Below are 17,569 nucleotides of genomic sequence, written 5' to 3'. Positions count from 1 at the left end.
AATTTTGCCTTAAGGAGTCGCAAATTACCACCAACTTCAAGTTGGTGGTAATTTGCGATTTCTTTGAAAAATGCACTTTTTTGCATTTTTCAAAGTGCTGTGTGAAGCACATACATGCCCTCAGGGCATGTATGTGTGCCACATGTGCACCCATGCTTATTTGAGGGGTGCAACAAGGTGTCCTTTGGACACCCCTGCACCCTTGAAATTGCATTCTCAATTTGCGATTCGCAAATTGCTCATCGAAAATTGAGACTGTCTTCCCATTCATTCCTATTGGCCTCTAGACCCATAGGAATGAATGGGGAGGTATTCCTGAATTGCGAATCGCAATTTGAGATTCGCAATTAAGGAATATGTAGGATTCGCAAAATTTATTGCAAATCCTACATACATAGCATGTTGCGATTCTCAAATAGCGATTCGCAAAAAATCTCTATTTGAGAATCGCAAAAAGACATTTTAATACATATGGCCCTTGGCCTTTTGTATTGCTCCTAGACAGTGGGACAACGGGGGAATAGGTGTTGGCAGGAAGGATCGTCTCTGACTTGATGAAGGAAAGGAGCTGTCAACTATCACACATGCACATCCTTAAGATTCTGTCTATCGCACTCACAAAGGATTTGAGAGTAGTTTTTTGTGTCCCCGGGCAAGCTGGGGCTAGGGAAGGTGGACAAGAAATGCCAAACACTTCTGTCGATGAAAGCCTCCAGAACCTTTTCCTACTTCAAAGCTGGCACCAGGTATAAATATTGTACCCTCAAACCCAACCTTTCAGTACTCCTCTGGACATATGTATTCTACAGAAGAATGTCTGCTGTGCTGCTCTGCTGTAAGAAGGACTGCTACTCTGCTGTCCTGCTGCCCTTCTGCCTCCTGACCTGCTTGCTGAGACAGCAGACTAAACCTTCACCCTTCTTCCTAGGCTGAAGTGACTCCAACTTCCAGATACCTTCTCCTACCTCAAAGCAGGCACCAGGTATAAATATTGTACCCTCAGACCCAACTTTTCAGAACACCCCGGGACCTGTGGATACTACAGAAGAATGACTGCTGTGGTGCTGTGCTGCTCTGCTGTAAGAAGGACTGCTACTCTGCTGTCCTGCTGCCCTTCAGCCCTTCTTCCTGCTGACCTGCTTGCTGAGACTACAGACTGTACCTACAGCCTTCATTCTTGGGTGGAGTGACTCCAAGGGGCAGCTGACTGACCTCCTGTTCTGAGCTACAGGGAGCAAAAAAACTCCAGAGACTCAGGGGCTGATTCACAGAACTAACTTAAGACAAAATCTTAAACTTACTACTTTTGGTATTCACAAAAGGCATTTAGTAGTAGTAGTAAAAATAGGATTTGTCTTAAGTTTGACTTAAGACAAACGTAAGACAGACTTAAGACAGATTTAAGACAGACTTAAGACAGACTTAGGACAAAATCCTAACTTAAGTCTGTCTTAAGTCTGTCTTAAGTTTATCTTAAGTCAAACTTAAGACAACATCCTAACTCTACTACTACTAAATGCCTTCTGTGAATATAGAAAGTAGTAAGTTTAGGATTTTGTCTTAAGTTAGTTCTGTGAATCGGGCCCTCAGTGCCTCTACCCAGCTGATCAGTTGCCTGGACCTGGAACAGGACCTGCAACTGGACCTGCCTGAGCCTGAGCCCTTCTGGTCTCTACTAGTTTGAGCCTCATCCCTAAAGGTTGCCCCTAATGTCCTAAAGCCTTGCTGTGGCATCAGTTGAGCTATTCTTCAAGGCAAAGGAGAATCCTGCAGTTTTGAGCTCTTTGTATCACTGAATGGGCCTGTTCTTGCCAAGATCTTGACACCTTCGCTGCCAACCAATGCGAGGCTTCGGTGAACACGACTCTTTGTACCACAGTGACCACCAGTGACAACTGGCAATGCAATATTTGCACTTTGTGCTGCAGAATCAACAGCCAGTGTTGACCACCAACGCAAATCTCCAGCAACAACGGTTCATAATGCCTGACAGAATGTTCTCACAATAGCGACAAGAGACTGCTCTTTGACTTAATCGACAACCATCTGCAAAGCTCTCCCTGCTGCTCGGGGTCCCTCCACTGCAAACTAAACTCTTTACGCTGGATTTTGAAAGCACCTCTCGATGGGACTAACCTGGTCCCGGTATACGGCCCATGCTCCATCATGGTCAGCCTGAATTTGTTACATTGACTCTGTCTCGCACGACCAGATAACTGCGAGTGGTGCTTTCAGCTAGATTCATCATTATCCAGTTTTGCGAGTCCTTAATAGCGATTCATGAGGAATCGCTATTAAGGACTTGCAAAACGGGATTCATGTAGGAATTGCAAAAAATATTGCGATTCCTACATCTTCCTTATTTGCGATTAGCAAATTGCTAATCGCAAATAAGGAATAACTCCCCATTCATTCCTAAAGGCCCATAGGAATGAATGGGGAGTTATTCCTTATTTGCGATTAGCAATTTGCTAATCGCAAATAAGGATGCGATTTCAAGGGTGCCAGGGGTGTCCAAAGGACACCCTGTAGCACCCCTGAAAAGCAAATGTAGCCAGATGGTGCGCACACACATGTCCAAAGGACATGTGTGTATGTAACATACCACTCAGAAAAATGCACTAAAGTGCATTTTTCTGAGTTTTCGCTATTTACCACGAAGTCTGACTTCGTGGTAAATAGCGGCCAGAAATTGCAAATTCGCAAATTGAAAATGGTTGATGATTTGCATTTAAGGAATCTCAAATAGATCTCTAACTCTCCTGTTATAGGTTTGGTCTTAGAAAACGAGGACCCCTATCTTCTCAGGGTATTCCATCACTCCTGCGAGAAACATCCCCTACACAAGTTGTCTCCAACAATATAGATACAAACGTTACATTACTTCCTAGTAACTCAAGTATGGGGTCAGAAGCTATATCCGATACCCCGCAAGTAGTGATGGTGACTACAAAAACCAAACCTAAGAAATCGGATGCGCCCAAAGTGTATGGTCCGCCACCGAACAAAAGACGAAGGAGGGGTGGTGTTCAACAAAGAGGCAAGATCAGTCATATTGACTTTGGTAAAGGCACTAAGGCAAGAGCTATACTTGCACCTACACCAAAAGACACCTTAATATCTGATTTAACCCAAACGATTCCTTAAGCAATATCATCGACCCCTACACTAACTGCTTTGACATCTGGCCCAGAACTTGTTAGGGATCGCACACTTAACGAACAGTCATCTGTCCTTTCTCTAGCTTCCATTGAACGCCTGATTAGGTCATTTACGGTACCCATCCTAGAAAGACTGAAGAGGATTGAGCAACAGATGGAGCATTTAGAATTGGCTATTACCAACAAAGTCGGACTTCCTAAGGACATAGCTAATTCAGCTTCACCCCATATAGTCGTAGTGCCTGCTTCTAATCTTGCCACCCAAAAGGACTTACATCCATCTAGTAATTCTGTGAGCTGAAATCATCAGGGGGTTGATCGAGATATATTTGCCCATCAATCTGCCCCACATGTCCCTAAGGTAACCTCGAAGGGGGGGAATACAGCTGTTACAAGAAACAAGCCGGAGGCAAGAGGGAGGGCGTCCCTAAATAGAGTAGAACACCGTAGAGCCCGTCAAGTTGAACTACCTCCAGAAGCAGTCCCCTATGTAGTTGTGCTCACGGGTGTCCCCATATTAGAGGATGACAGGAGAGAGGGTACCATTCAGTTAAAAAATAAAACCATGCATTGGCTCACCCAGAATAGGCCACTCCCTGGTTACATCAATGGCGAAATTGTGCATGTGCGTCGCCTCCCTTGGTTGGGGAGTCGAGAGAAAGACATCAAGGGCGACCTAATAGTCATAAACTTTAGGGATCCGGGTGCGGTCAGATACATCCTAAATTGGATGCCAGGGAACACCAGTAAGACAATTGTGCCCTTTGATCTGATGTACTTCTACCCGAGAGCCCTGGTGGCCCCTATAATGTGTCCCTGGGTCCCCTCTGGCCCACTGATCAATCAATCTATGAATTTTAGTAATCAGTATCCGCCGCATGTGCCCAAACCTATGGCCCCAAAAAATGCCTTCGGGTGGGATACTGTGCCCTACAGGGGCTATGGTAACAGTTTTAGGGGGAGGGATCATCCACATGGTATGAGGGATATGGATCACTTGCTTCCATTTACCCCATTGGAAGTTCCTAACAGATTTGAAGCCTTCTCGGGCCTTGATGGCTGCGAATGACGGTTGGGGTTCGAAGATACTATATTTCCGTCGAATAGGATCAATGACACTAAAGAGAACCTAACCCCTATAATCAAATTCTGGTTCCTGTTCACACAGTAGTTGCAGCTAGCACAGAGGTTACCCAACAGAATATGGGTTACAGTAACTTATCTTCAGATCTTAATGATAGGATAAATCCTATGCATTCCAAACCCTCGATATCCTATGACCCCATTCAACCTCAGGATTTGAAATCCCATGAATCTAGATTTTCCCACAATAATCCATACACCTTTTCCATACTATTCTGGAATGTAGCAGGTTTACGCCCAAAATCCAACCTGCAACCATGGTTGGATACGATAAGCGCACATCAAGTAGTATGCCTGCAGGAAACATGGTCAACTGACCCGATTCATCTCTTGGGCTTCAAAACATTTTTTGTCTCGGCGTCCCCAGGTGTGTTTGGCAGACCTAAGGGAGGTTGTGGTATCTATGGTTTAGAGTTATAGACCATCTGTATTCACCAATTGTCTCTATTGCCTAGAATGCATTGAGGGTTCTATGTTTAGTGTTCTACCTGTTGTCAGTTACTATCTGATTTCTGTTCCTGGCTGACGTGCTTCGTGTTTGCTGTGAAGGACAAGTATTAAAGAACCTTCTTTCTGCACCAGTCTTCTCTCCGCTCTTTATTGAAGACTGGATGTAACATTTGGCGACGATTGGGATTTATTCCTTCACATCACCAGCAACCACCAAAGCATTGGGAGACCTTCTCGACGACCCGAGTGCGCTTGAACATTACTTTGAAGAAGCGCCCGTCATCCACACAAGGTCGTATGAAAATTTTATTTGTCGGACAAATCTTACCTGTCCAGAGACACTTAATCATCATAGCGCTTTTCAAAATCTTGAGCGAACTGCTGCTCGAGCGCCACTAAGACTCCACGTTCCTAACGCTCGAGCGATTCACGGCTTGAGCATTCCATTGGACGTAATCAGAGTCTCCTGCCATCCTCGTCTCATACTCCCAGTCAGCTGCTGTCGTCATAAAACTCCGTCCAGGTCACAACGGAGTGACGCTTTTCACGTCAGTTCACCCTACGTGCCTCCATCTTTGTGCGGTTCACGCAGATTCCACAACATATTGAAGTGCGCAATCAGTTTCATGCGCTCGTTTCTTCAAGACTTTTCTCATCGTGAGATGAAATCGTTCGTTTCCTCAAAATATTATCATCACAAAAGGGCTAATCGCATTTAACAACATTTCAAAACGTTTTTCAATTTTAAACTTATTTTTATCAGCCCAGTTCTGGACTTCAAGCAATTCAGTCGTCTTCAGGTTTGGATTCTATTTTAGTTTAAAAACTGTGATTATACACATTTCACAGCACATCTATTTGGAATTCTACTCGATGATGTGCACATCTTACAAAGTACTATAAAAGTTATTCAGCATAGTTGTTTAAGAAAAACAATTATTTTACATTTTATATCATTTAACTTTATTATATTCATTATTCACATATTATACGAAAATGTCACAAAATATTGTCACTCCTCCTTATTTTCTTTCTGATCCAGGTGTACCCAAAACCAAATGGAAACAATGGTTCAAAGGTTTTGGTAGTTATATCATTGCTTTAGATGGTCAAAAATATGAACCAGACAGGAAGTTAGCCTTACTTTATAACAGTCTTGGAGCTGAAGGCCAGCGCATTTTTGATCATTTACCTGTCTCTCCCCAACCTCATGAAACTGATTGGGATGTTTTTCAAGAAGCTGTTTCCAGACTAGCTAAGTATTTTATTGATGAAACCAGTGTAGTTGTTGAACGTCACAAATTTTATACCAGACATCAATTTGAATATGAGTCAATTGACACTTTCCTAACTGAACTTAGAGTTTTGATCGCAACGTGCGAATTTGATGGCAACATAGACTCTTACCTCAGAGATCAAATAATTGTTAATTGTTATAATAAAAAGGTCCAAGAGAGATTACTGTGTTGCAGAGATCCATCTCTCAAAGAAACTCTTGAACTTGCTAGAGGAATTGAGAGATCTGTCTCTTCACAAAGAGTTTTAAACAAAAATAAAAATGAAACCTTGACTGAAACTGTCAGTGCTTTAAATATTAAACCAAAATCTTTCCAATTTAAAAACAAAGATTCCAGAGAACCTAAGAAAAATTTTGCTTGTTTTAGGTGTGGTTCTTCTTCACATCTAGCCAATTCCAAAAGTTGTCCAGTTCTTAATAAAATTTGTCTTAATTGTAAACGTACTGGTCACTTCACCAGGGTGTGTAACAGAAACCCTATAAAAGTTAATACAATTGAAAATGTTGAATTTTCTGAACCAGAAAATGTATGTACAGTGGTTCCATCTAATAAGATTATTTTATACATTGATGCTGAATTAGATGATGGTGGTCCTATCTGTGACATCACCATTGGTGATATTGTAATTCAAGTGACGGTGGATTCTGGATCTCCACTCACCTTTGTCACTGAAATCTTATATAATTTGCATTGGAAATCTTCCCAACTATTTCCTCCTGACATACACACCATTTCATTTGGTGGTCATTCCATTGACATGTTAGGATTTTTCAATGACACCATAAAATTTGAGGACAGGTGCATTGCTACTAAAATATACGTAGCTAAAAATGGTTACAACATACTAGGATGGAAAGATCAGGGCAAATTCGGTATGGTTTTAAGACCTGGCACTTCTTGTCCGATCTCCTTGGTTGATGTCTGTTCTTCCACCAATCTTGCCTTAAACCAACTTCTTACCAAACATAGTGCTCTCTTCAAAGACAAGCTGGGTCTTGTACATGACTTTGAGCATCGTATTGTCCTCAAAAAGGATGCCATTCCTGTTATCCATAAAGTAAGGAATGTTCCCCTATCTGTTAGGTCTCAACTAAAGCTACACTTAGAGCAACTTTGCCTAGACAAAGTTATTGAGCCTATAAATTCATCAGAATGGGTGGCCCCCATTGTTATAGCGAAGAAAAAGGGTAGCAAAGACATAAGATTATGCATTGATTTAAGATCATTAAATAAAAATATTTTAATTGATTGCTTTCCCCTTCCCAAGATACAGGACATGTTAGCCCAACTTGGTGATTCTAAAGTTTTTTCGTGTCTAGACTTGAGATCTGCATATCACCAAGTTGAACTCTGTGAAGACTCCCGTGATTTGACTTCTTTTAATACACCATTTGGTCCTTACAGATTCCTACGCATGCCTTTTGGGCTCGCGTCTGCTGCCTCTGTCTTCCAGAAGCTCATGTACAAAATGTATGGGAATTGTAGCAATGTGTTAGCTTACCAAGATGACATTCTGATTTATTCCAAATGTGATAATGATCATATAAAGAAACTGTCTGAAGTGTTGAACATTCTTGAAACCAATGGTTTCACTGTAAAAAAAGAGAAGTGTAAATTTATGGTTGACAGCATCGATTACCTTGGTCATCATATTTCCAGCAGTGGCATCTCTCCCAAACAAGATCTTATTAAAGCCATTGTAGATAGTCCAAATCCCGAGAACAAAGATCAACTTAGGTCTTTCCTCGGTCTGTGTGAGTATTACTCAAGATTTGTGGATTGTTTTGCTTTACAAACTGAACCTTTAAGGAAATTACTTAGAAAAGGTGAAAAATTTGTTTGGGATGATTCTCTCAACAAAACTTTTGTACATTTAAAAAAACTCATTGTACAGGCCCCCTCTCTTCATTCTTTCAGAGATGACATTCAATCAATTGTCACGGTGGATGCAAGCGGCATCGGGTTAGGGGCTGTTTTGTCTCAGTTAATTGATGGTGTGGAACAAACTGTAGGTTTTGCTTCCAGGTCCCTTTCTCCTGCAGAACGCAGATACAGCACCATAGAGAGGGAAGCTCTGGCTTGTCTTTGGGCTACCAAGCATTTCGAAACTTACCTTTGGGGTCGAAGATTTATTTTGGTGACTGACCATAAACCCTTAGTTTTCCTTTTATCAAACAAAGATCACAACAATCTCAGTCCTCGCTTAGTTAGGTTGCTTTCAAGAATGTATGAATTTAACTTCTCTATTACACATATCCCTGGAGGGACAAATACTCGTGCTGACTTCCTTTCTAGATGTCCACTTAAGGATTCTGATGGTTCTTTTTCTCTTAGTGAAGACTCTGAGTGCGTTGTGGGTATGGTTGATGGTTTGATGTTTTCTGAGAGTATCATCAGTAAAGATGAGTGGTTAGATTGTGTTAAATTAGATAAGGCCCAAGACATAATCAAGGGTCACATATTCAAGGGCTGGCCCGATGATAGGAATCTTGATCCTGGGTTACGGATGTTCTCGAAAGTCAAAGACGAACTTACTGTAGAGGATGATTTTTGATGAGAGGCTCCTTGTTAATTCCTCCTAATAAACTTAAAGTGAAATTGTTGAATTTGGCTCACCTTGGGCATTTGGGGATCACCGGTACCAAGAAAAGATTAAGACTCTACTACTGGTGGCCAAATTTAGATGTTGATGTGGAAAACTATGTGGGTAGGTGTTCTTGTTGTTTTGAAGCTGACAAATCGCTCAAGCTGCGGAATACCCCTCTTCGTCCTGTTCCTTATCCTCAGGGTCCCTGGGAGAAACTGGGCATTGACTTTATTGGTCCCATGTATAACTTAAAGCCTCATTTAAGGTTTGCTTTAGTCATTGTGGATTATTTTTCCAAGTGGGTTGAGTGCAGGTTCATGTCTGATCCCTCCACTATCGGTGTTATTGATTTTTTGGATGACCTTTTTCATAGAGAAGGGATTCCCAAATGTCTAGTTTCTGACAATGGTGTCCAGTTCAAATCCCATGTTACCCAAAAATTTTTATCTAATCTTGACATCAAACACTTAACTGTTGCTCTGTACAGCCCACAAGGAAATGGCATGGTTGAAAGGGTTAACAAAATGTTAAAAGACACCATCCAACTAGCCTGCATGCAAAATTTGGATGTTTCTAAAGCTGTCAAAGAAAGGTTGTGGAGTTATCATAACACGCCTCACTCCACGACTGGTGTTACCCCTTTTGTCTTGTTAAAGAAACGTTTTGGTTCTTCCAAACTTAGGGGGTCATTAGGATGGCGGATTTCCCGCATACTCCGGGCCGGCGGAAGCCACCGCCGGCCCGGAGTATGCGGGAAATCCGCCGAGGAGGCCTGAAAGACCCACCGCCAAATCAGGATGGCTGGTGGGTCTCACAATCCGTCCGCCGCTTTTCCGCCGCGGTCGGAAGGCGACCACGGCGGAAAAGCAATAACATGGCTGGCGGTGTCTATCAGACACCGCCAGCCATATTAGGATGCAGGGTGAGTCATGCTTTTCCGCTGCGGCTTTTCCGCCGTGGAAAAGCATACGGACAGTCACTTTGGGGGCCCGTTGCGGGCCCCCTGGGTGAAGGTTGCGTGGGGGGTGCACATGGGGGGTACCTATGGTACCCCCCTGCCCTTGCGTGCACGAAGCGGCAGGCACCGCGTGGTGCCTGCCGCTTTGTGCATGCAAATGCACACCTTTCGTTTTTTGCATTGCGGCAGATGCTGCTTCAAGCAGCATCCGCCGCAATGTAAAACATACAGGATGTGACCGCCAGGGTGGCGGTCACATCCTAATTGCTATGGAGGGACCGCCGCTGCCCATGCGGACGGTCCCTCCAACTCAGGGGTGGCGGACGGACGCAAGTCCGTCCGCCATCCTAATCGGCCCCTTAGTCCTCCTTGGGTCCTTGACAAGACAAAAGTTGATGGAAAATTGCCTAATGTTGATCACGTTCGTGACAAAGTTGTTGCTATGCAAAACAAAATGAAAGTTGCTTATGATGATAAGTTTAAAACCAAAATTGTTCCCTTCAAGGTGGGTGACTCGGTCAAAGTCAAAAGACCATTGAAAAACAGTAGTCAGACATCTAAGTTCTATCCTGCTTCAAAAGTTATCGGAGTTTCTAAGAATGCTGTATTACTTTCAAATGGGAAATGGTGGAGCAAAAGAAATGTTGTGGTTGTCAATCCTCATGTTTCCAAAGACTGCAAAGGCTTGAAGGACAGCAATCTTTCAGCCTGCTTATCTCCGGATTTGCAGCTCTCCACGTCTTCCTCTCAAGAAGATTCTTACTTCATTTCTGGAGCTGAGAATTTGGAACGTCCTGGTCCAATCGGTCCTTCTTCCCTGCTGTCGGACCAATGTTCGCTTCCTGATGTCATTGATGATAGTTGTACCTCTAATATTTTACCAGATTGTTCTGCCTAAAATATCATTTCTGATTCTTCTAACTCTGTTCCGAAAATCAATTCTGCTCAAGTTGATCTTCCACCTGCTCTCAGACGGAGTAGTCGCAACACCTGTATTCCTGCTTATCTCAAGGACTTTTATCTTTAATCTTGTTTTTGTTTTTGTTTTGGGGAAGGGAGATGTGTGGTATCTATGGTTTAGAGTTATAGACCATCTGTATTCACCAATTGTCTCTATTGCCTAGAATGCATTGAGGGTTCTATGTTTAGTGTTCTACCTGTTGTCAGTTACTATCTGATTTCTGTTCCTGGCTGACGTGCTTCGTGTTTGCTGTGAAGGACAAGTATTAAAGAACCTTCTTTCTGCACCAGTCTTCTCTCCGCTCTTTATTGAAGACTGGATGTAACAGAGGTATAGTAATTTATGTAACCAACAATCTCTTTCCCTCACATATAGTGGAATTGAAGGGTGAAGAGAGTTATCAAATCCTCGAAGTGTCTTTTAATAAGTGTATAACGTATCTCCTGGTTAATTTCTATAATAATTTGGACTCCGCTAACTGTGTGAGGATTTTAAATGAAATTACAGCCTTTTTGACCGCCCAGCGGATTAAGAATCTGTCTTCTTCTGTCTATGTCATCTGGGGTGGGGATTTTAACATTCCACTGTGTAAAAATTGTAAAAATGGTAATTGTGGGTTACTAGATGAACGTGGTCTTTCTCTGTCTCATTTTGTCCATACACTGACCGGCAATTGTCTAAATGAATGTCTCTTTTCCCTAGAGTTGGACTTCGCTAACGAATTGACCGATCCCCCGACCGATTTCTCGCCAACCTTTCATGGGAGAGGGCTGTCGAGTACTATAGACTTTATATTGTCTTCCCAGAGCATGAAAGGCCAAATGGTAAATTTCAAAACAGGCTCGAATACTGATAGTGACCACTTCCCAAATAGTTTAGTGGTGCTACCAAAAAATGTACCCCTCAGTCCCTTAACTAATAGTTTGTTAACCCAACAAACCCTGACTATGGACAAAACGAATGGCTTTTCTGTAAAATGGGCTAAGACGGACCCGACAGAAATGACCAGAAGAATTTTAACTAAAGCACTTCCATGGGTACAAAAATGTTTGGCGATAGATTCCCCCCCACTGCAGGTTATTACTAGCTTCCAAGAAATTACTAGAATCATTAGAGAGGAGCTTTTCCGTAAACAGACATCTAAAAAGCCAACATCCAACGGATGGTTTAATTCTCACTGCCGTAAAGCCCTTTCTAACTTAAAGGCGGCCCTTCGGAATACAGTGAGAAATAAAATCGAAATAGCCAATCTAAGAAAGCAGTATAACCTTGCCTTACTAAACCGCAGGAAAGAAATTAAGAGTAATCTATGGGCCCAACTCCACGAGAGCTGTCTAAGTAAAGATAGTGCCATGTTTTGGCGAGTAGTTAAATCTCCATTTCTGGCTGACTCATCTGCCGTGAGACATTTAGATGTCGCGGTGACGGCTGATGAGTGGGTCTCCCACTTCTCCAAAATATTTGATGGTAAGCCAATTGAGACCAGTAAGGAGGGCGCAGTCATGGGTGGTCAACCTCTGGACAAAAACTACCAGATAAATCTCCTTTTTGACCACAAAGAGGTCATTAAAGCCCTGACAGCTTCTAAAACTGGGAAGGCCCCAGGCCCTGACGGGGTACCGGTAGATATTTATGTCCATAATCCCGAACTCTGGTCCCCCCTGATCACCCAGGTTCTAGCGGCAGTTACATCTGCCGGCTTAATTGACTCCTGGTCTACATCTATATTGCTTCCAATCTTTAAGAAGGGCGACCATAACGACCCCGCCTGTTACAGGCCTATCTCCCTTCTGGACTCTCTGGGAAAAGTTGCAGGCCGGTTGATATTGGAGCGCCTTCAAGATTGGGCGACCACAAATAACATCGTGACCGACCTGCAATATGGGTTCCAGGAGGGCCTCGGCACAGTGGAGCAGGCTTTGAATCTTTCCCTCTTGATAGGGAAATACACCGGAGCCAAAAAGTCTAATCTGTTCCTGGTGTATGTGGACCTCAGCGCAGCATTCGACTGCGTCCAGCATTGCAGACTTTGGACCATACTTGGGGATCTGGGGGTAGACCCCCCGCTCGTTATTTTTCTCCGCGAACTCTATTCAGATGCCACTGCTCGCGTCAGGTATGGAGTAAACGGAGAATTATCCCCCGCATTTAACATCACAAAAGGGGTTAGACAGGGTTGCGTGCTGGCTCCCTTCCTGTTTAATTTATATACCAACGGCCTTGAGGTGGCCATGCTAGAAGGGAGCCAGACCTCCCAACGATAGCCCATCGCCCAATTACGGCGCTACTATACGCTGATGATTCAGTAATTCTAGCCAGAACACTGAATCAACTACAAAACCAACTCAACAAATACTGCCAATTTATGGGTGCATTAGGCCTAAAAGTAAATGCGAAAAAGACCTTTGTTATGCACCTTGGTCCCAGGGTACATAAACCAAAGAGTATTTATAATGACAAAGTGAGGTTGGAATGTACCAAGGTATATCCCTACTTGGGTATCTTAGTGGACGATAATTTAAGTTGGAGACCGGCTATGAACAGCAAAAAACTTCTTTTTCAGCGAGCAACTTCGGCTTTAGTCTCTTTCTCGAGAAAGTTGGGTAAACCGGCACCACTAGAATTGTTAAAGATCTATTATGCAAAATGCCATTCTGTAGCCGTCTATGGAGCTGGGGTCTGGGGATACTCAAACATTGACTCCCTCCAGAGCATAGAGAATGGGTTTTTAAAATATCTGCTGGCGGTACCACAAAGCGCCCCAAATTACGCATGCCACATAGAATTGGGTGTAGACTATCTCATAGATATCATTAGGTCCCAACCCATCCTTCTGTGGCACCGTATTTGGACAAAGACCCAATGTCATTTGACACGCTCACTAATTACAGACTGCTTGGGCTTAGATAGATGGAATAAAATACCCTGGCTAACATATATTAGCAATTTCTTCAGAGACTTGGACCGTTCTTCCTACTTTCAAGATCCCTCCTGTTTAGCCGATATCAGTAGGAAAGATTTTAAAAAGTTATGCTTAACTCACTTGAGAGAACTACGTCTATCTCAGGAAATTAATAAGCCCTCCAACGTCTAAATTTTGACAGTACAGATCGTCCCGGGTATCCAAGCATACCTAACCTACCATCTCACCTCATATGAAAAGTACCTATTAACGAGGTTCCGTTTTGATTCTTTTTTTCGTATTGTTACATTTCCAAAAAAACAGGACTGGTCTCCCATTATTATAAAGTGCCCGTGTGACAGAATATCCCCACAATCAACAATGCACGTCACTCTCTTTTGCAGATATTATAACTTTGCCCGTAAGCGTTGGATTGGGCCGCTCCTACGCACATTAGGTATGAGATCCTGTCGTCCGGCCTATTTGGCTTTGAAATGTTTGGACTCAGAATATGCCGCAAAATGTGTAGCCCGTTTTTTAAAATCCTGTTTAAAATATCGTTCTAATCTTGATTGATTATTTATATTACATTAATTTCTTTTTTCCAAACTGACTTGTTATCTACACCTACTAACCATGGAAATGTTAATTTTAATCAGCCGTTTTACTTTTTCGTCTTTGTTTATTTTTTAATTAATTATATTGAGATGTTTTATATGTTCTGTTTTTGCACTTTTTATGGTTTCAAAAGTTTTGTAACCGAATAAAAGTTTTATGACTGACTGACTGACTGGCAAGTTAATATTATTGGAATGTTAAGAGTGTAATTAATTTTTTAATTATATATAATATAAAATATTATTTATTTTTGTATTTGGTTATATAGCTAGCCTAATTTAATTTTTTGAATGGTGGTTTGTTGGGTTTGTAGAGGACGTTGATGGGAAGATTTTTAATACATTACTTTAACTTTAAATGTTAGTTTATTGATTTATTTTAGGTGGAGGCTGCGATTTGTCAGAGTTTAGGTGGGAATGCAGCTGGACCAGACAGGGTACCGATCGATCTCATAAAGTGCAACATCGATTGTGAGGACCTTTGATCACTAACACCTTCAATCTCTCTTTGAACAAAAAACATCTCCGCTCCCGACCCTATCTATTATCGTACTCATCTTCAAAAAAAGACCACAGTATATCCCCCAAATGCTACTGTCTCATCTCCCTTATCGATAGTGTAGTCAAAATCATAGGCAGGGTTGTTTTTAACTGCCTTATTGTCTGGGCTCAAGTTAAGAACATCCTCTGCCCCTTTCAATATGGCTTCTGTTCTGGGCGGGGCACGGTGGAGTAATGCCTAAATTTGAATCAGATATTTAATAACTATACTTTGGTTAGGTGCTGCCCATTGTACCTGGCCTTTATGGACCTCTCCACAGCCTTTGACTACATCAACCAGACCAAGTTGTGTTGATGTAATTGGATTTTGGAGTGGAGGAGACACCACTGAGTTCTTTGCACACGTTGCATGAAAACCTAGCTGCTAAAGTCCACCTTGGCCAGAACAGTGATATGTCAACATTCTCCCTCAAATAAGGAGCGCTCCAAGGGTTATCTTGGCTCCGTTACTCTTCATCATGGAAACAAACTGCCTGTGTCCTTACCTGATTTCCGCTCCTGTAGACACTCCTAAGATTTCTCCCATCCAGGTGCCTGTGCAGTTGAACGCTATTGTACACCGACGATGCGGTCTTACTGGCACAAACTCTGAATGCTCTATGGGCGCTAGTGGACTTCTTTGTCTCCTTTAAGAGCAATCTAGATGTGGTAACAATGTTTGGGAATCTTTGGGAAGTCGCACAGCATGGAGTGTGGCCCGGTAAAAAAAACCACATCCCAGCTTTTAATAAAAGGACAATCGCTCAGGAGTGTGAATAGTTTCACCTATTTAGGGAAATTTTTTTATTCCATGGGCTCCTGGCAACTGAAGCTCAACAGCTTACGACTCAAGCTCAACAGAGCAGCTGGCACAGTTTTTCATCTACCAAGGGCTGAGTGAGAAAGGGATCATCTCTCCTCTCTTAACTATTTATACTGCTCAGTGGGTTCCCGCAGCCCTATACAGTGCCGGGGTTTGGGGGCATCTTAATGTTTCCTCCAGCCAAGACTAGGAAAATCGTATTTGTCGCAGGCTACTATATCTCACTACATCCAACTCAAACTTAATCACACACTCAGAGGTAAAACTGCAGTACATATAGAAAAAAGTACATTTGGATTCCCTGTTGTTGTGGGTTACTGTGTGGCTTTACTCTGATGCCTCTTGTTGCAGAGATATTATCATGGACAGTCTCAGTTTGGATAAGGCCCGCACAATTCCATGGCTAGATTACATTTCAAAAACCTTTCGCACAATGGGATTGTCCGCCTTGTTCATGGCCCCCTCGAGTATCAAAAGTGATGATAAACCAAGGGTTAAGCATCAGTGCTTGTAAGACAAAGGGGCTGCATATTGAATCAAGTAAAGTTCTGTGTGGGATTATTATATGTCCTTGGTGCCTGCTGAACCTGGACTATACCTGATCCTAGATCTCACGCACTGGGAGAGATCCCTTCTCTTCAATTTTAGGGAAGGAATGGTCTGGCGGCTTCTGTGCTGTTGGGAGGACTGCAGCACTCCGTCCTGCTCATGTGAAGGCTTGGCAGAACAAATCTTGTTACACTTTATGTTCTTCTGCTTATTTTTAATCCTTATGTAAAACCCTTATTGAGTTCATCAGGGCACCGGAAATGCAGTTGTGAGTCCAGGGCTGCCGGTTGATTAAAACCGGCAGACCTGGACTCATGCCTGGTGTTGCCGATACCCACCGGATTCCTTTCTGTTCAAAACTAAAAAGAATCCAACTACAGCGAGTGTTAGACCTGTTAGCCCTTTGGGTGGTCCCTCCTATTTATTTATTTATTTTGTCCACTTTTTGCCTTCCAAATCCTTTCATTTTTATGTCCACTTTAATTTTTGGTGATGTCCTTGGGGTTAGGTGCTACTTTATTCCATAGCTTTTTGAGGCCTAGGTGCTCTGGTAACTACAGAGACACACAAAATGGTGGCCTGTAACTGCCACATTTTTACCTCAGGGACCTGAGCCATAGGATTACACTGGGGAGACTCTAGAACCTTCTGTCCCCTTCTGGTGAACTGGACCTAGGGTATATAAGGTCAGAACCTGGGCGGCCATTTTGTTCAGCAAGGAGTTGGTGGGAGTACAGGCTGTGGCGTCAGGGGGGGTTAGAACATTGAGAGCGAAAAATCTAAGGTTGAATCACTGTCCTCCACAGCAGATAACAAGGGGAGGTGGGTTACTGCCAAGCTATCTAAAGATAATACGGAATTCTATGTCACGAACATTTATGCCCCAAATACTACAGAGCTAAGATTCTGGTCAGCCTTAACTAAACAACTTGAAATCATCCCAGATTCGGCCGTGCACATACTAGCTGGTGACTTTAACCTCCCCATGGACCCTACTCTTGATAGAGATTCCAAATGTACCTTTAGACCCAGCAAATCACACAAGGCCCTTATCAACTTATGCAACCGTTTTCACCTGATTGACTCGTGGAGACTGCAAAACCCCACGGGCAGGGATTATACATTCTACTCATCCCCACATGACTCTTACTCCCGTATCGACTACCTCCTTATAACACAGAATGGTGTCCCTAGAATAGAAGACACATCAATAGAACCAAGAGTCATGTCTGACCATTCGTGCATTTCCCTTTCCATCAGCAATGTGAAACCCTCTTCCAGACAAACATCCTGGCGGTTGAATGATGAGGTACTAGATAATGAGCAGCATCGGACCACTATCCAGTCAGCCATTGAGGCATACTTGGAGCTTAACAGGCAAGGTGATACTTCGGAACTCATACGTTGGGAGGCGTTAAAAAGCACTATTAGGGGAGTGTGCATTAAGCTTAGATCAGCAATGAATAAAGAACATAACGTAAAACTGGAGACCCTGGAAACGGAAATTTTGGTCCTAGAAAACAGACATCAGGCAAACAGGGCAAGCACAACGCTGAATGCGCTGGCTAGCAAAAAGTATG

This window comes from Lissotriton helveticus, chromosome 4_1, assembly GCF_964261635.1.
Source record: "Lissotriton helveticus chromosome 4_1, aLisHel1.1, whole genome shotgun sequence".
Taxonomy (NCBI): domain Eukaryota; kingdom Metazoa; phylum Chordata; class Amphibia; order Caudata; family Salamandridae; genus Lissotriton; species Lissotriton helveticus.
The sequence above is the reverse complement of the archived record's forward strand: the minus strand, read 5'-3'. Positions refer to the sequence as shown.